Source organism: Carlito syrichta, unplaced genomic scaffold (genome assembly GCF_000164805.1).
Source record: "Carlito syrichta isolate Samal-C Ts95f unplaced genomic scaffold, Tarsius_syrichta-2.0.1 Scaffold288757, whole genome shotgun sequence".
Taxonomy (NCBI): domain Eukaryota; kingdom Metazoa; phylum Chordata; class Mammalia; order Primates; family Tarsiidae; genus Carlito; species Carlito syrichta.
In genome coordinates, this window is record NW_007232853.1 from 81,903 (window position 1) to 98,746 (window position 16,844).

Genomic DNA, 16,844 nt, shown 5'->3' on the forward strand with positions numbered 1-16,844 from the left:
GTTAAAAAGAATAGTCAGAAAACAAGTTGGCCCTCTCTTGCTTAGTCATATTTGCCCAGCTAAAAGCTTCTCCCTCCTCATCCTCCTCCTCCTCCTACCTGGACCCTTGCTGATAACTAAAAAATTCACTGAATTAGCAGAACCTAAAATTGACATAGAAAAATCAATAGCCTTGATTATATACAAACAATAAACAGAGGACGCTATGGCAAAGAAAACCCCATTTATAAAGTAACAAGGAAGTTTCAATGTATAGGAATAAGCTTAACATGAAGTATACAAAACTTAGCTGTGGAAACTTTTCAAAGTTCTCCTGGAAAACACAGAAGTAGACTTGAACAGTGGAAAGATGTTGCCTGCTTGGATAGGCTGCATCAACATTCTCAAGATGTTAGTTTTCCCTGGGTTAATTCACAAGTTGAATGCATTCCCATACATATCCCAACGAGCTGTTTTACAGAGTTAGACAAGTTGCTACTGAAGTTCACTGGGAAAAGCAAACACACAAGAAGAGCCAGACAAACACGAACATGAGCTAGGCCTTCCAAGGGCCCTAGTTTCACAGACAGCCCAACCTCCTCTAGGGTCTCTAATCCAGACAGTGAGTCCAAAGCACCTAAAGCCCAGAAGACCAGAGAACTCATACCCAAAGTCCAGGATTAGACTCACATACATGTGACGTGGCTTTCTCACAAAGTGTTTACACAGTCATAATGTTATGAGCAATGATTTTATTTATTAAAAATGGAGCTAAATTTCAGAGAATCTGAGCAAGGAGGGCAGACCAGTGAGGGGACAAGCCTGGCTGTTTAACAAGGACACTGAAGTGGGCGATGGACACATGCGGCTCATTAGAAGAGTCTCTCCACGTGGTATTCATTTCTCATTTGGTTGCAGACAACTTTTAATGGAAAATTCCCAGTAAAGAAGAACTGAAAGAGTAAACCTGCAACCATCCAGGATGGTGGAGGTGAAGTGATGAGTGTAAAAAGTATTAAAGCCACACCACAAAGTCAGTAAAAATGTTCCAAAATGATAAATCAATAAAAAGCAGCATAAACATTTTCTTTAAAAATACGGCCATACTTACTTAGAAAAAAACAGTTAAAATGGTTTGCCTCTAGGTGAAGATTATGTTCTGGTTTTTAAAAAGTAATGTATATGCTCATTACTTTGATGAACTTTTTAAACTTTTTTTTTTTTTTTGAATCAGAGTCTCACTCTGTTGCCCAGCCTGGAGTACAGTGGCACACTCACAGCCACCACAGCCTTGACCTGCTATAGGCTCAGGTGATCCTTCCACCTAAGCCTTCCAAGTAGCTGGAACTATAGGCACATGCTACCACATCCAGCTAATTTTTTTGATTTATTGTAGAGATAAGGTCTCACCAAGTTGCCCAAGCTGGTCTCGAACCCCTGAGCTCAGGCAATTCTCTCACCTTGGCCTCCCTAAGAGCTGGGATTACAGGCTTGAGCCACCGCACCCAGCCTTAAACTGCATTTTTAAAATAAATAAAGCCAATGCCATGATATCACTTGAAGGAAAATGTGAGTAAGCATCAGGAAGGTACACAGAGAGCAGGCTGCATCTGAAGAGAGTCCTGGGCTCCCACTGAAGTCCCAGGCTGGGCACACAGATGTTTGTGGGAAGCACCACTGATCCTCCTGAAAGAGGAAAGCAGAGACCAGAAGCCCAGAGGGTGACGTTTAAGAAAGGTTCCTTGGTCTTTCCAGAGTAACAAGAGGGGCTAGAAGAAAGGAAAACACAGGAAAAGGAGGGCCAACTCCCACAATATTAGTTTCTCTGTATATGAAACACAATATTTGCTTTCATATTAAAATTATAATTTATGGCAATATAAAATCCTTGATGAGATTCTATACCTTGAACTTGGGGAAGTCCTCATTAGCTGTGCATGAATAAGAAAGCGTTAGGTTCGGGATTGGCAGTAGTGGGAATCTGCCGGGGAGGGGGAGGCAGCGCCACACACCTCATCAACAAGGGTACCTGCAAAATGAACATTTGTATACCTAACCCTGAATTGTACCTTACATCTTTAAAATTAAAAACAACAAAAGTTTTAGGATGATGAAATTTAAAAAGATTTTCCAGGTCCCCCAGATTTTTGGCACCTGCAAGCAAAGTCCACTAGAGAACCATAATCTAATCCAGTAACAGCAACTCTGTTCTACTGCAGGACAGTTTTGGAATCCTGGTCAGAGGTGATGGGACTAGGGTCTAGCAGAGTGGTCTCCCCTCTCATTGTTTCCTTCCTTGGGACCAGAATGCTATTTGCAAAGTAAAATGGTGCCACAGAAGAGACTTGGGAGAAAGCGAACATGTAAAACAGGGTTTCCAGTTCCTTTTTTACCAATGAGGCAATGTGTGTCAATCTAACAGCCACACAGGGCTCTACCACCAGAACAAGTCTGGCCCTCAGGGAGCCAGGGTCCACGTGGAATGAGGAAATGGTCAGAAAACACAAGGCATGAGGGGAGAGGTGCCCACACTCAGCCTGGGGAGGCAGCATGTCACCTGCTTCCTGTAAGTGGGCATCACTGGCCCATGGAGGACCCACAGCCACGCTGTGGTCAACCGAATCCATGTGTTCTAGAAGAGCCTGTTCAATGTCCAGCTCTTCTGCAAATTCCTTCCTGAACCCCTTCAGCCAGAAATAATCTTTTCTTTCTCTGAATTAATTTATACTGTTCATTATACAGTCACATGCAACTATCTCAATTCTATTTAGACAGTAAATTCTGAGAGGGCAGACATTCAATACAAGACATTATTTTTATATCCTTTCCACAGCCTTAAAACATACTCAATTATTAGCTCTTAAAACATACTCAGTTTCAGTTTTAAGCAAACAGTTGCTGAGTGATAATCGAGATTTTTAGTGACATTAATTATAATAATTAGTAAAAAAAAATCAAACTGATAAAATCCTACCTGATGCTGAAGTGGTATAAGTAACTGGCATAATATCATAACATATGTATGTATAAGTATATATAAGCAACTATGTATGTATAAGTAACTGACATAATATCATAGAGCAAAACTAAAAACTGCTGCATCTAAGTTGTGGGCACTCAAGGAGTCCATCACACCATTCTTTCTGCTTTGCTATCTGAGAATCTACATATTAAAAGAGTTCAGAAGATTTATCACTGACTCTTATCACGGATTAACTGTTTATTTGTGCTCTGGGCAAGATAGAACCAGGACACTGAGTTTATTGTTCTAAGCACCTTGATTTTGGTTAATCCCATACAAGAAGCTTAGAGTAGTCGATAAATGAAAACATATTCTGCAGGCAAAGCAGGAAACATTTTATTCAGATGCCATAACTTGGGCTACATGTCCTCCAAAACTACATCCACACAAGTATTTTCTAAATTCGAAAATAAATATGAAATAGACATAGCTAGATATTCTGTCTCCAAATGGACAGGATAGAAAGATTGTCAGATTATATCGGATGGGGTCAATCTGAGACAACGGCTTCAAATCAGCACAACGGTGGGTGGCCTCCTCTCACCCATCTCTCCCCACACCCAAAAAAACACTGAATACTGCAGAGGACCCAGTTCAACTACTCCTTCAGCCCAAACACCTCAGCTACTGTGATATAACCTGCATAAACTTAGAGGTTACATTTTTCTCTGAATCAGAGTTGCTTTAATGGCCAATTTAAGCAGCAAACTACATCCCATTTTGGTAGATACTTTGATCTGGGCCTTTATGTAAATTAAAAGAAACACTTTTTTTTTTCAGTCAGAGTCTCACCCTGTCACCCAGGTTGGAGTGCAGTGGCATGATCACAGCTACCACAGCCTAGACCTGCTGGGCCCAGGCGTTCCTTCCACCTCAGGCTTCCAAGTAGTTGGAACTACAGGTGTGCCCCACCTTGCCTGGCTAATTGTTTTATTTATTGTAGAGATGAGGTCTCACCAAGTAGCCTAGGCTGGTCTCAAACCCTTGGGCTCAGGTAATCCTCTCACTTCCACCTCCCAAAGTACTGGGATTACAGGCATGAGCCACCACACCCGATTTACCTATGCATTTTAATACAAGTGCTTTTTTATATGTCTCATGGCTTAGAAGATAGAAATAACTACAGGTAATCAAGGAACACTTTGGCACTAGGAACTATAGCTCTGGGCAGTAGGGCAGAGGGAATGGCATGGCCTTCATGGAGGCTCATTCCTGCAGCGCACTGGTTAATCCCGTGCAACAGGTTTAGAGCAGCACTGGAGTGCCAGGAAACAGTGTACCTTCCAGGAATACTTTCAGGCAGCTTATGTAGGGAATAGCAAAGATAGAGATGCAAAACTAATAAAAAAAATTTAATGAGTGTTAAAAGGAGTTCTGAATTTGGTATTTATTTTCTCTGAGAGCACCAAGAACCCAAAGTATTTTTATTTACTACCAAGAGCAACAATAGTGAAGTCGTGCTGGAGAGAATCCCAGTTCATATGAGTTAGTAGTTTTCCAGTTGTCTCCACCAGCTGCCCCTGAGGCATATCCTGGAGGTGACCACGTCTGGCTCCAGCTGTTTTGTGCAAAGTATAGCATATAGACAGTGCATGCAGGCAGAGGTACCAGTAGAGAAGTATTGGACTGTCTCCCAAATCCAAACACTAACACAAAACTAAAATCAAATAAATCTATTAGAAAGAAATGGCAGAAAGGGGGCCTCCTTCCTGTGCACTCAGAGGGTACTTGGGGACCTGGAAGAGTCATGAGGGTGTGTGGGGGCAGCAAGTGCCCTTCCTTCCCCACCAGCATGGCAAAGACGCTTCCAAAGAACAAAGCATCTATGCTGGGTGAAGTAGCACAGAAGCCAACAGTGATCAGAACCTGCTCCTGCCCCACCCAAACCTCCAAGGTTATGAGGACACTGTTTTTCTTCAATTAACTTCAATTCACTGGCAGTTTTACCCAACAATATGACAAAAACAAAAAATAAATCTTTAGTTCATATGCTTATTCCCTCATCCATGAGGACTTATTTTCTGAAATTTCCTGCTACATATAAACCCAGTAAGTACAACAGTAATCACTGTTAACTATTGTTGTCAATTCTGAGTTCTATTTCCATTACTGCTTACAACTATTACCCAAACAGTACCTGACATATGCACAGCCCTTGACAATTGAGTACTCACAAGCATCCTTTCCTTGTGCCTTCTCTACATCTCATGCACAAGGCAGAGCGGGCATTCCCGCCTTCTATTCTCTGAGTTCACACTAATCATGAGTGTCTTCTGAGGTGGGCCTTCCCACCCCTCCTCCAGGGTCTGCCTTGAGATGGTGACCGCCTGCCTTTTTTCCTGCGTATTAAAGCCACTTACCCTTAATGAACATAAGATACATTTTTCAGCGTCAGAAGATTTCCAAAGTCATGAGTTGTAGATACAGTCGAGAAGAACATATTCAGAACTTGCCAGACAGCAGGGCAATCAGAAGGAAGGAAAAAGGGCAGTAAACTGAACCAGAGATGTCGGGGAATCTCCTAATTCCATGTATTCACCCTGCAGTTGCTTTCTTGCTACTTAGGCTACAGAAATCCCCCTTGTAAAGTGGTAAAGAAAAAAGTCACTCACAGTTAAAGCACCTCAAAGTAAAGAACAAGCCACAATGCTGATCTGCAATCTGTCTCCCTGGAGCACTGGCCCATAGATCTGCAGTGTCTGGGTTCAGTCGAGGGCCCACAAATCGCAGGAAGATTTTCTAGTGAAAATGTCAAGTGCTTCCTGCTCCTTGTCTACATCTCACTTATTACTTTACTGCTACAGAAGTTTTTCTCAATTCTACTCTCCTCTACGCAGCTGTCGAACTAGGATTTGTGAAGTCACAGCTCCGCTAAAAAAATCATTTGATGTCTCCTGAGATTACTACTCCTAAATAGGAGAGTTATTCTTCCAAACCATACACAAGGCCACAGGCTTCAGACTATTCAGCGACATCAATAAAATTAGGGATTCATTGTATCTGACCTTGGCTCCATCAAGGTCTTACCCCTGTGGGGTTGCAAAAAAAAATGATTTAGCCTCATTTTCTTACCTATTGCACAGAGAGGACACATTAACTGACTAGCACAAAAGGCACTACAGATATTAATAATAAGCCTCCTGGGGTTTTATGGAAATTAATTAATATTTTTAAGGGCTTTGAAATGAGAAACACTAAATTAAATGTCACCACACCATGTTAGGGTTTTGTTTCCAAACTAGAACGCCTGGGATAATGGCTCCATGGTTTGAGAGACAGAAGCAGCAGGGGAAACATCTAATCATTCAGGGGATGGATGACAATTTTTGCTGGGCATATAAAATGACAAAACTAGTCTCTAAAATACTGCCTGTTGTGCTAGGTGTTGCTCCTGAAAAGCCATATCTCAAGGTGCAAGAAAATATATGCATGAGAATTTTGGAGTATGCAACAGAGGAAGAGAATAGAAGAATGAATAACTGAAGAAATAAGCCAAAAAAAGACTGCCTGGCTTCATGAAGGAAAATGCAGCTCCAAGTTTCATTTCCTTCTCAGTGATGGTCTCTTGCCCTAAAATGACACCTGGTAACTTTATATGCTAATAAGGCTTAAGAAGTGCTACTGCAATCAGATTTTGCATTCTTTACGTAAAGCTTTATTGCTGTTCGAGCTGCTTCTCATGCAAAGGCAGACTTCAAAGGCTGGAGACCCAAGTGTAGGCGGCTCTGCTCTGTGCAGCCTCAGTGGCAGCTGAGTCCCTTCAGGAACTCTGGTGAAGCTGTACAAACCATTGCTGGTATGGCTGCAGGAGGGCCAAAGCCACACTGGGAAGAGGAGGAGCATGGGGACTCTGCCTGGTAGGTCTTTTCTTTCGACAAATCCCTACAAGGAGGAAACCCTGTGCAGTAGGGGCAGCAATTAGGCCTACAGCGTTTCTAATAAAGATGCTGGCACCCAGCTGGGCTCGGTGGCCTGTAATCCCACTTTGGGGTTTACAATCTCAGCTTTGGGAGGCTGAGGTGAGTGGACTGCCTGAGCCCGCGGGTTCAAGACCTGCCTGGGCAACTTAGCGAGACTGCATCTCTACAATAAAACAAAAATTAGCCGGGCATGGTAGCGCGCACCTGTAGTTCCAGCTACTTGGAAGGCGGAGGCGGAAGGATCGCCGGAGCCCAGCAGGTGGAGGTTGCGGTGGCTGGGAGCGGCCACTGCCACCATCACTACTATCGTCGTCGTCATCATCATCATCATCACAATCATCACTACCAATTACCACCACCATCTATTTCTTAGATTATTGTGGTAATTTTCCAACTAATCTAGACTTGTTTTACTCGGGTCCAAATCCATTCTTCAAAACTCAATAGCTCTCTTACTTGCTTAAAACCCTTTAATAACTTCCCACTAACTGCAAACTTTTTAGGCCCGTAAGTCCCTGTAAGGTCTCCAGCCTAGTCTCTAGACACAATATCTGAGCATCTATACCTCCACCACAAGAAAATATCTTTCAAGTCTTTTGCCTCATGATGTTCTCCCTCTGTCCAGACATCTCTTCCTACCTGTTCTCTATGCCCAACTCTAAGTCTTGCCTAGTCGAATTCGGTTTATTCTTCAAGTATCAGGTTAAATGTCACTTGTCTCGAGCACCTCTAAGTCTCCAAAATAGTACTAGGGCACTGGACTCTAACTGCAAGTTTACTCATCGACCTTTCCCCACCCTATCTCCTGCCCTTAGGAGCATGCCTTTCCTTCTCACCACGGCATTCTTGGCTAAGCACAATGCCAGCACATAGCTGGAAGTCAATAAATATTCGTGCAAGAACAAATGATGAATAAATATTTCCTAATAGAGTTTGTACAGCCTGATGAACTTCTCCAAAGAGAGCTATTATATCGAGAGTTTGGGGTGTCTATTTTTATGTATTTGAAATTTTTAAAATTCCAGTTTTGCTGGATTAGAATGTAGCAGTGAAGCAAGCCTTCACCAACAATTCCCTCAGTAGACCATTTATTGCCCTAACAGACAGAACTGCCTCTCCAAACAAGCAGGCTCAACACAGACACTGGAGGGAATGTGAGTACCTGAGCTTCCAGAAGCACCCCAGATGGCCCAGAAAACACAAGGTGGAATTTCCCAGGAGGTCTGCCCAGGTCTCTACAGAACTGGACAGGTGATGTCATCCGAAGAGCTCTGTCATTTTTCTTTTCTTTTCTTTTTTTTTGAGTTGGAGTCTCACTCTGTCGCCCAGACTGGAGTGCAGTGGCTGCTCCCAGCCACCACAGCCTCGACCTGCTGGGCTCCGGCGATCCTTCCGCCTCAGCCTTCCAAGTAGCTGAAACTACAGGCGTGCGCGACCATGCCCGGCTAATTTTTGGATTTATTGTAGAGATGAGGTCTCGCCTGCCCAGGCGGGTCTCGAATCTGTGGGCTCAGGCAATCCACTCACCTCAGTCTCCCAAAGGCGCGGGATTATAGGCTGAGCCACCGAGCCCAGAGCTCTGTCATTTTTCTGGTGTGAAGAACCAGGAGAGCCTTCTGTGAGCAAGGCTGAAGGAAAAGGGATTTACTTTCTGACTGGCAGAACATATGCATCATTCAAGGTTTATTACTGCATGAAAGGTAATGAAAAAGATAGTTTCTTTCTTCCAGACAAGGACACAGAAGAGAAGCAGCACATTCAGCAGGACCCCTGGACACTGTCTAGAGGAATCTTTCCAAATGTAAACATTAAGAGAGAAGAAAAAAAGGAGGGAAGTTAAATGGTGACAGGGAAAGGAGGTTAACCAGCTGCCTGCCTGGTATGCAAAATGCCTCCTTAAGTGACATGGGCACTATTTTTCCACTTCTTCCCTTCCCTCCTTTGACTGGAGGATCAATGTGTGACACAGCATCGAGCAAGTCACAACCATATGCTGATGACAACAGTGTGGAAACCTCTGGGAAAGGGAACCTCATATCTTTTTTTGTTCTCTACGCAGCATTCTTTACGCTGTCCCAACACATAGGAGCCAATGAGGTCCAGTAGGGAGTCAGCGGTCCACTGTGCCAGGTCTCCAGAGCCTGGCTCCCTCACTGCCCCAGCCTCACGTGGCTCTCCTGCTCTCTCAATCTGCACAGCTTCCTGTCTCTGTATCTGCCTCTGACCCATCCACCAATCATCAGTTTCTGCTGCTGCTCAACCTCCCTTCTCTCACTCTACCTACTTCTCCAGCATGGCACCTTCAAGAACAAATCTAGGGCTACATCCCCCATCCTGCTCCATGCATGCCCACCCCTTCTGGATTGCCTGTCATCACCCTCGACTCAGTCATCCAAACCAGACACCAGAAACTTTGGTGCCACCCTCAGTTCCCCTCCTTCTCATCTGTCATCAGTGGGTTCCCAGGATGCCTCTGTCAAACATGGAGGTACCACCTCTGCCTTCATGAGGGTCAAACACCCCAAATATCCCCAGGACCCCAAACATACCGCTCTCCAAGTCCCCTCCATTCTGTCAGAGCATTCTTCCTTAAACACACAGCCATCTGCCTCCTAAAAACAAACCCTCAATGGATATCCACAGCCTCCAAGACAATGACCCCATCCCTGAGGATGTCCTCTGCCTCTACCCATGACATCCATGAGCCCTCTGCTCAATCCAGTATCCTTTTCATGGTCCTGAGGCACCACAACATAGCCACTCTCTTTGCCTCTGCACAACATAGCTGCTCTGCCCAGACCCCTCCAGTGTCCTTCATCATGGTTGCGCATGTTTCTCCTCCCTCACAAGAAGGTCCTCATGGGCTCTTCGGGGCTCCTACAGGCCACTTTTGCACACACTGCTGGGCTCTGAGATCCTTCCATACAGTGGGCCTTTCCCTAGGAGACCACAAGCCACTGGGGAAAGATATCACTAGCAAGGTCCTCTGAATCCTTGTCTCTGGACACAGAGGAGTAAGTTACCCAAGGAAAGTGTATGATGGACCCAAAGCAGAGCTATGCTTACTTTGAGTAATATATTATTTACCTTGAACTAACAAAAGTAGATCTCTATTATTCCAGTATAATTTTGTTTGTCCCAACATGGACCTCAGAGTTAAATTTTTATTAGGAAGGATGTAGGGCAAGATGTTATGCAATACAAATTCTATGTCCCATTCCATTTGCATATTTTATTTTCTCTTTTAATGTTTTCAATATTTCATAGTAAGATGCTGTTCTGTACAATTTTTTCCTCATATTATCATTATAAGACTGGTTTCCCTTCCCTCCAAAATCCCTTAGTAAAAAAAATAAATAACAAAAACTACCACTTATCTTGTAAGTTTAAATGTAATCCTGAGGTCTTTGAAATGTAAAAAGGAGATGGAAGCCTGAGCTCTTCTCTACAATCTTCCCTTAAAAATCTATCCTGTCCTAAAAGCATTTACAGGAATAATGCCAATCGTCACATACTGCCTTGGCTCTGAGAGTCACACATGGAACCAGTGGCAGTTTTCATCTAAAATGTAACCAGTGTCCTTTGCAAACTTGTCCTAGAAAGATGGATCTTTGACAAATCGAAAGAACTCAAACAAAAAAGGCAGCCACAAGCCCCAGCACAAGGGTGAAAGCAGTCCTCAGTCCATCCCAGTCCCCAAGTCCGTTTCTGTCTGTTCCTTCCTTGCCTTCTGTCTTTTCCTCCCCTGCTTGGATAACTCTGCAGTCTCATTCTTGTCACTATATGCAATGGGGCTGAGGTAACTCAGAAATAAATGAAGTGACCTTTGGAGGAAGTCTATAAATATAGAAGTCACAGATCACTCGCCAACTAGTTCCTTTTCAGAATTATTCTGGAATTTTAGGCAACACAGAGAGAATATGACGTCTAAGGTCTTCTTGCTATGTTTCATTTTTAAAAACTGCTTAGGAAGACCTGGCTCTGATGTGCTGGCAGACATTCCCGTGTACTCCCTCTGCATCCACATGATGCCTCTTGTTCTGGGTGCCCCCTTAGGTGCAGTTTCCGTTGTGCCACCCTCTCCCCTCATAGTTGAAGGAGAGCTGGAGAGAAGAGATACGGGTATGATCCCAGGTGAGTCACATCGGGCAAGCTACATCGAAGCAGCCTGGCACCCTTCCTCTGTAAGAAAGGCCACTGTTATGGTAGAGAGAGCAGTAGGCCCTGAGATGAAAAACTTTGGGGTTCAGTCCCAAATTGATGATTCACCAGCCGTCCAACCTGCGAAAGTCATGAATCAAACCAAGTCTCAATTTCCTCCTCCATAAAAGCAGCAACATGAACACTGATACTGCCACTTGACCACTTTAAGGACACACGTGGAAATGCACACTAGAGGGCTCTGGAGACTCGGCGACTTGGAGCAAACGGTGGAGGCAAGCAGCCACTCAGCACACGCAATAGCCAGCCTCTGTCCTCAGCACTTGCCATTCAGCCACCTCCCCCTCACCACCACCACACTACACAGTGGGCACTAGCATCACACCTATGTCAGAGACAAGAAGCAGAGGCACAGAGAAGTTCAGTAATCCCTCCAGGGTCACACAGCTGGCACATCGCAGGCCCAACTCAAAGCCCAGCCCCAGGCTCCACGGCTTACCACTCAGCACCCTGAAGACATTCACAGAAACTTGGGAGACTACAGGGGCGCTTTCTCACGTTTTTGCAAACTGGGGACACGCAGGGAGCAGAAAGCCAAAAGAGACATTTCTCTGGCAATCCTAATGTGCTAATGGTGCCATGCTGCTTCAGTGTAGCTTGCCCATGATGCTCTGAGTCTCTGGTATGCCACTAGAAGACAAGCCCTTCCCCTCAAGAGGGCCATGTGTCCATACACTTACCTCGGAGATTGCCCTCATGATGCAGTGAAGCCAAGAACTGCTTGAAGAATAGCAAGTCTCTAATGGAACTAAGAGATCACAACCTAAATCACTTACTGTACCGATTTCTGCCCAACAATTTCCAACCAAGACCGCATTACCTTTGGAAAAATTGTTCCCTCCTTCCATTAGTGCCGGGCTACCTCCAGCTGCAATCAATAGCTGCTAGGTACCTGGACACTCAATATTTACGAACCTGCCTGGCAGGGAGAGAAGGACACCAGGAATTTACTAAGCTGTATAGAAGGAAGGGGAATGGGGAAACAGGACCCCGGTTAGCAGGACCTGCACACTCACTGGACAAGGGGCACTTGGATGCACAACCCTGCCCAGTGCCATTGCCTTAGCCCACAGAACTCCTGAAACTTCTGCACTCATTCTACCACTGAGAAACCTCAAGCTTGTGGAGGGCACGCCACTTTAACACTAGCAAAATCAGTAAGAGGACAAATACTATATAGCAAAAGTCTCATGCTGAGTGGGAAATAGGTACTCATTAAATGCTTACCAAAGCAGGTCAGTCACGCAGTCTGTGAGAGCCATGCCCTGGCATGCCTGCCACCCAGGACCAGGCTTTAAGAGGTCCTCCGAAGATACCTGCCTATGTACAGGATTTGTTAGAGTGTGGCAACTGACTGTACCTGTCACCACCTGGATCCACTTTGAAGCCTCAAATGCAGCCCCTAAGGGCACAGCAGTAGCCAACAAGACAGCTAGAATGCCCGGACCCATCTTTATTTGGGTTATAGCTGCAAGCTCAAGTCTTTCACTCTCATTCTTCATAGTGCTATTTATTCTTTTTGAAGAAATTTCTTGTTTTTTAATCAGATTTCTTTTCAAGTTCATAATGTTCCTCTCCGTCCGGGGTCAATCCTATTTCCACGCGAAGCATCAGGAACTGGGAGTAAGATGGCACACATGCTTCTGGCTCCAGGGGCAGCTCCCAACCACAGTGTGCTCTCTGGACACCCCCAGTCTCTGTGTGTAGGGCTGAAAGGAACCCCACTTGTCCTGTGCTCACCTGGTCCACTGCATGCTTTCTAGGACACTAGTTTCATCATCACACTTATCATTGGCAAAATGCTTGGTTCCTTATGTTGTTACCCATGGTACAACCTGGATGTCCACCCTGTGTGGAAGGGGAGTGGCTGTCCCTGCAGCATCCAGAGCATAGCAGAAGCTGCCAGAATCCTGGCAGGCAGGTGCTTGAAGATAGGAAATGATGAATGCTGACATGGAAGGGACTACAAGGTCAAAGCAACTCCTAATGTTTTCAACACGTGTCTTCCCAGTGAGGGCAGTTTTATGTGAAATTTGTAAAATCATTTTCTCTCTTTCCTTTATGCATTATTCAATACCAATCCTTCCCTCCTTCCTTAATTTGCCAAAGAGGCAAAAGAGAACTAGATAATAAACTAGGTTTATTGTTCAAAGTCTAAAAATAGAAGTCATAGCTTCTAGATAGAGTCTAATCCACTTCTGAAATAAAGGGGTTCACATGGTCTCTTCAAATCTGCATAGAATCCCCTCTGGAATGCTATTCTCAGTCATGAGCAATTCTGTCCCTCAGGGGAACTAGAGGGGCGTGGCAGCTCCCACAGACATCTGATGGGTAAAGGCCAGAGGACCTACTAAAAATCCTACAACTATCCCCATAACACATGGGGACATAATCACCATAACAACGAATTATCTGGCCCAAAACATCATAGCACTAAGTTTAAGAAACTCTGTTTTAGAAGAAAGAGTGAAGTTTTGACTCTGATGGAGACACATGGAGTCTAATCTAATACAGTGAAAAAAAGCAAAGTAGAGGAAAATGTGTATAATATACTACCATTTACTTAAGGCGGAGGAAACAAATGTATATATATAAATATAAATATGAGCCGGGCTCAGTGGCTCAGCCTGTAATCCCAGCACTTTGGGAGGCCAAGGCAAGTGGACAGCCTGAGCCTGAGGGTTTGAGACCAGTCCAGGCAACTTGGCGAGACCTCGTCTCTACAATAAATCAAAAATTAGTCAGGTGTGGTAGCACACACCTGTAGTTCCAGCTACTTGGAAGGCTGAGGTGGATGGATTACCAGAGCCCAGCAGGTCGACGCTGGGGTGGCCATGAGTGTGCCACTGCACTCCAGCCTGGGCAACAGAGTGAGACTCCAACTCTAAAGACATACATACATACATACATTTAATAATATATGGCACATATATTATTAAAATGTTTACATGGTCACCTACAGAGGGAAAGATGAAACAGGGCTGAGAGGACAGGAAGAGCAGTCATACTTCTTCAAGTAGACCTTGTTTTGTGTATTTAACTTTAGAAACACAAAATATTTTACATAAATACAAAGTAAAATTAAATTTTTAAGAGAAAATCTTAAAAATTATAAATAAAATAAAACAAATGAACTTAACTGTACATCCAGTTGGCTATATAGCCAGACAGAAACGTGCTGTCCCATGTGACTTGCCTCTATACCTGCCCCCCCCATCAGAAAGCAGGGCAGAGGCCACGAGAACAGATCTCAGTAATCACACTGGGTGGTGACAGTGCTGCTTTCTGAAACTGCTGAGTGTGGTGAAGGATAAGAGAAGTGAGTAATTATGTTGGTGTTCATGAACAATCTGGATGATCCATGTGGGAGAAAGCAGATAGGGTTGTGAGACCACTGAGATTAAGTAAAAACCTTATAGTCCTGGACCTGAATCAGTAAGAGTGCCTACTACATTTATCTTTAAAACACACGTGGAGAGAAATGCTGAGCACAGACAATAGGCACCCCTGAGACTCAGATTAGGCTCTCTAAATACCACTTTCCCCTAAAAGAAACTAGAAATCCTTGGAGATACAGACATGATTGATTTCAGACCAAGACAGAGAATGCACAAAATGAACATAAACATTCTGACTTGTCATACCAGACAGGAAAGAAGCAAAGACTATTAGATCTGTATCAAAAAGACTCAGGAGCCAGTAAGAAGAGGCTCCTGCTTGCCAACGGCACTAAAATGTGGGCACCAATGAAGAACAGATGCAGTGGATGACTACACACTCAGCAAGGTAGTCAAGCACCCCACATACAACCCTTACTGGTTACCTTTGGGAGAAGTCTACTCATGATTTTTAAATCTGGCAAATAAAGGAAAGTAGGTATTGATCCTGGTTTTCCTATATGAACTGTATCTGAAGCTATCCAAATAATTGATGAGAGGAAGTTTCTTTTTATAGAGATATCCCAGTTAACAAATAAAAGGGAAGGATATAATAATTATAACACCATCTTTTCACAATCTCTAATGAATGGAGCCAGGCAATGATTGCCAATGATGAATGCTAACTACACAGAGAGAAGACAACCAGGCATTCCACATATCCTAAAGCAAGTACACAACACCACTTACAAAACATCCCCCATCTGAACTGGAATCTGGTCAAGCCTCCTAGCTAGAGGAAATCCAAGGGACAGAGGTGAGTGAAACTCACCTCAGGGGAGACAAACAATTGAAAAAATCAAGAACATGACAAATTCTGTAGGACACACAATCTTGGTTTCTTCAACCCATAAACTGCAGGAAGAGACAGAGAGATGCATGGAGAGTGCTAAGGATGAGGGACTGACTTTTAGATTAATTATATGGATTAGCAAAGTAGACCAACTAAATCACAATGTACTCATCCTACTTGTGTCCCGATTCAAACAAACAAATTGTGTGTGTGTTAAAGGCATAATCATCTTTAGAGAGACATGGAAATATTTACAGATGAAATTATATGAGCTCTGGAATCTGCTTCCTAATAAGCCAGGGCAGTAAGTGGGTAGGGCGTGGGTGGTGGTATAACTTAAAGTAGACTAAGAACTTGGTGTTGAAAATACCGAAGACAGATGATGGGTACGTGCTGAAACTTTCCATAATAAAAGTTTAAAATAAACAAATGAATAAGCCACAAAAACAAATAAAGAAGCAAATGAGCAAACAGCATTTCGAAATGCTTCAATGTTTAAAAGAAACACCCTTAGAATGCTTTTATATATAATTTAATGGTTAAATCAAAATTTGCTATTTTGATTAAAATCTGCTTACATGAAGCATTTTTCCAAGACATAGTCAGACATTTTAAAAAGGTGTCTAGACAGGTAAAAATGTTAAATCTGTTTTAGCAAAAATATACTAAAAATCTGAATGATTATCACACCTCGTAAAACATGTTACAATGCAACACTGATAGTGCTATGTCTCAAAAATTCCTCTAGAAAGTACAGTCATGGTGTAGGATGTAATCAGCTGCCTATTAACTTGTCTCCAATTAGGTTTTTGATTTTTCACTGTAGGTCAACAAACACTGAGACCCATGTGCTTTCACACTTCCTAGCAAAGTATCTGATGAAAGCCTGCAATCTAGTCAATCCCTCATAACTGAGTATTCCTTGGAATTTACAAAGCACTTCTGACCAAATGATGTCCTTTGACTTCATTTGTAAAAGAAGGCCTGCACTACTCACGTTTGACTAGAGGCCCCAACAATGGCTTTGGAAAGACAAGGTGTGGGGAGCATGTGGTGTCCTCCATTCCTGCTCCAGGCCAGAACTCTTCCCACAGAGAATTCCCTGGTTTCTTTGAGTAAATAAATGACTTATCCGCAGACTCAGAGATGCGGATGCAACTTCTCTAGGAATAATGTTGCCAAGGGGAACGTAAAAGCAAATGTGTTCATCTGCTGACTCGCTTCTGGCTGTCTGGGGAGATGAAAGTATTTACTGACCTCATAAGGTAAGCCTATCGTCTTAATAATGCTGCAAAGACATACTCCAAATATGAAATCGTTTGATAAGTATTTAGTAACATGCAAAGTACCATTTTTTTTTCTTTTTTTTTGAGTTGGAGTCTCACTCCGTGGCCCAGACTGGAGTGCAGTGGCTGCTCCCAGCCACCGCAGCCTCGACCTGCTGGACTCCGGTGATCCTTCCCCTCAGCCTT

The 16,844-nt window shown here is 43.7% G+C and overlaps 1 protein-coding gene across 1 annotated transcript in view; it reads right to left on the reverse strand.

Moving 5' to 3' along the window:
• The window catches only part of LOC103255951 (regulatory-associated protein of mTOR-like), a 138,333-nt gene that overhangs the window by 52,890 nt on the left and 68,599 nt on the right, over positions 1 to 16,844 (reverse strand). The gene's annotated exons all lie outside the window — the stretch shown is intronic.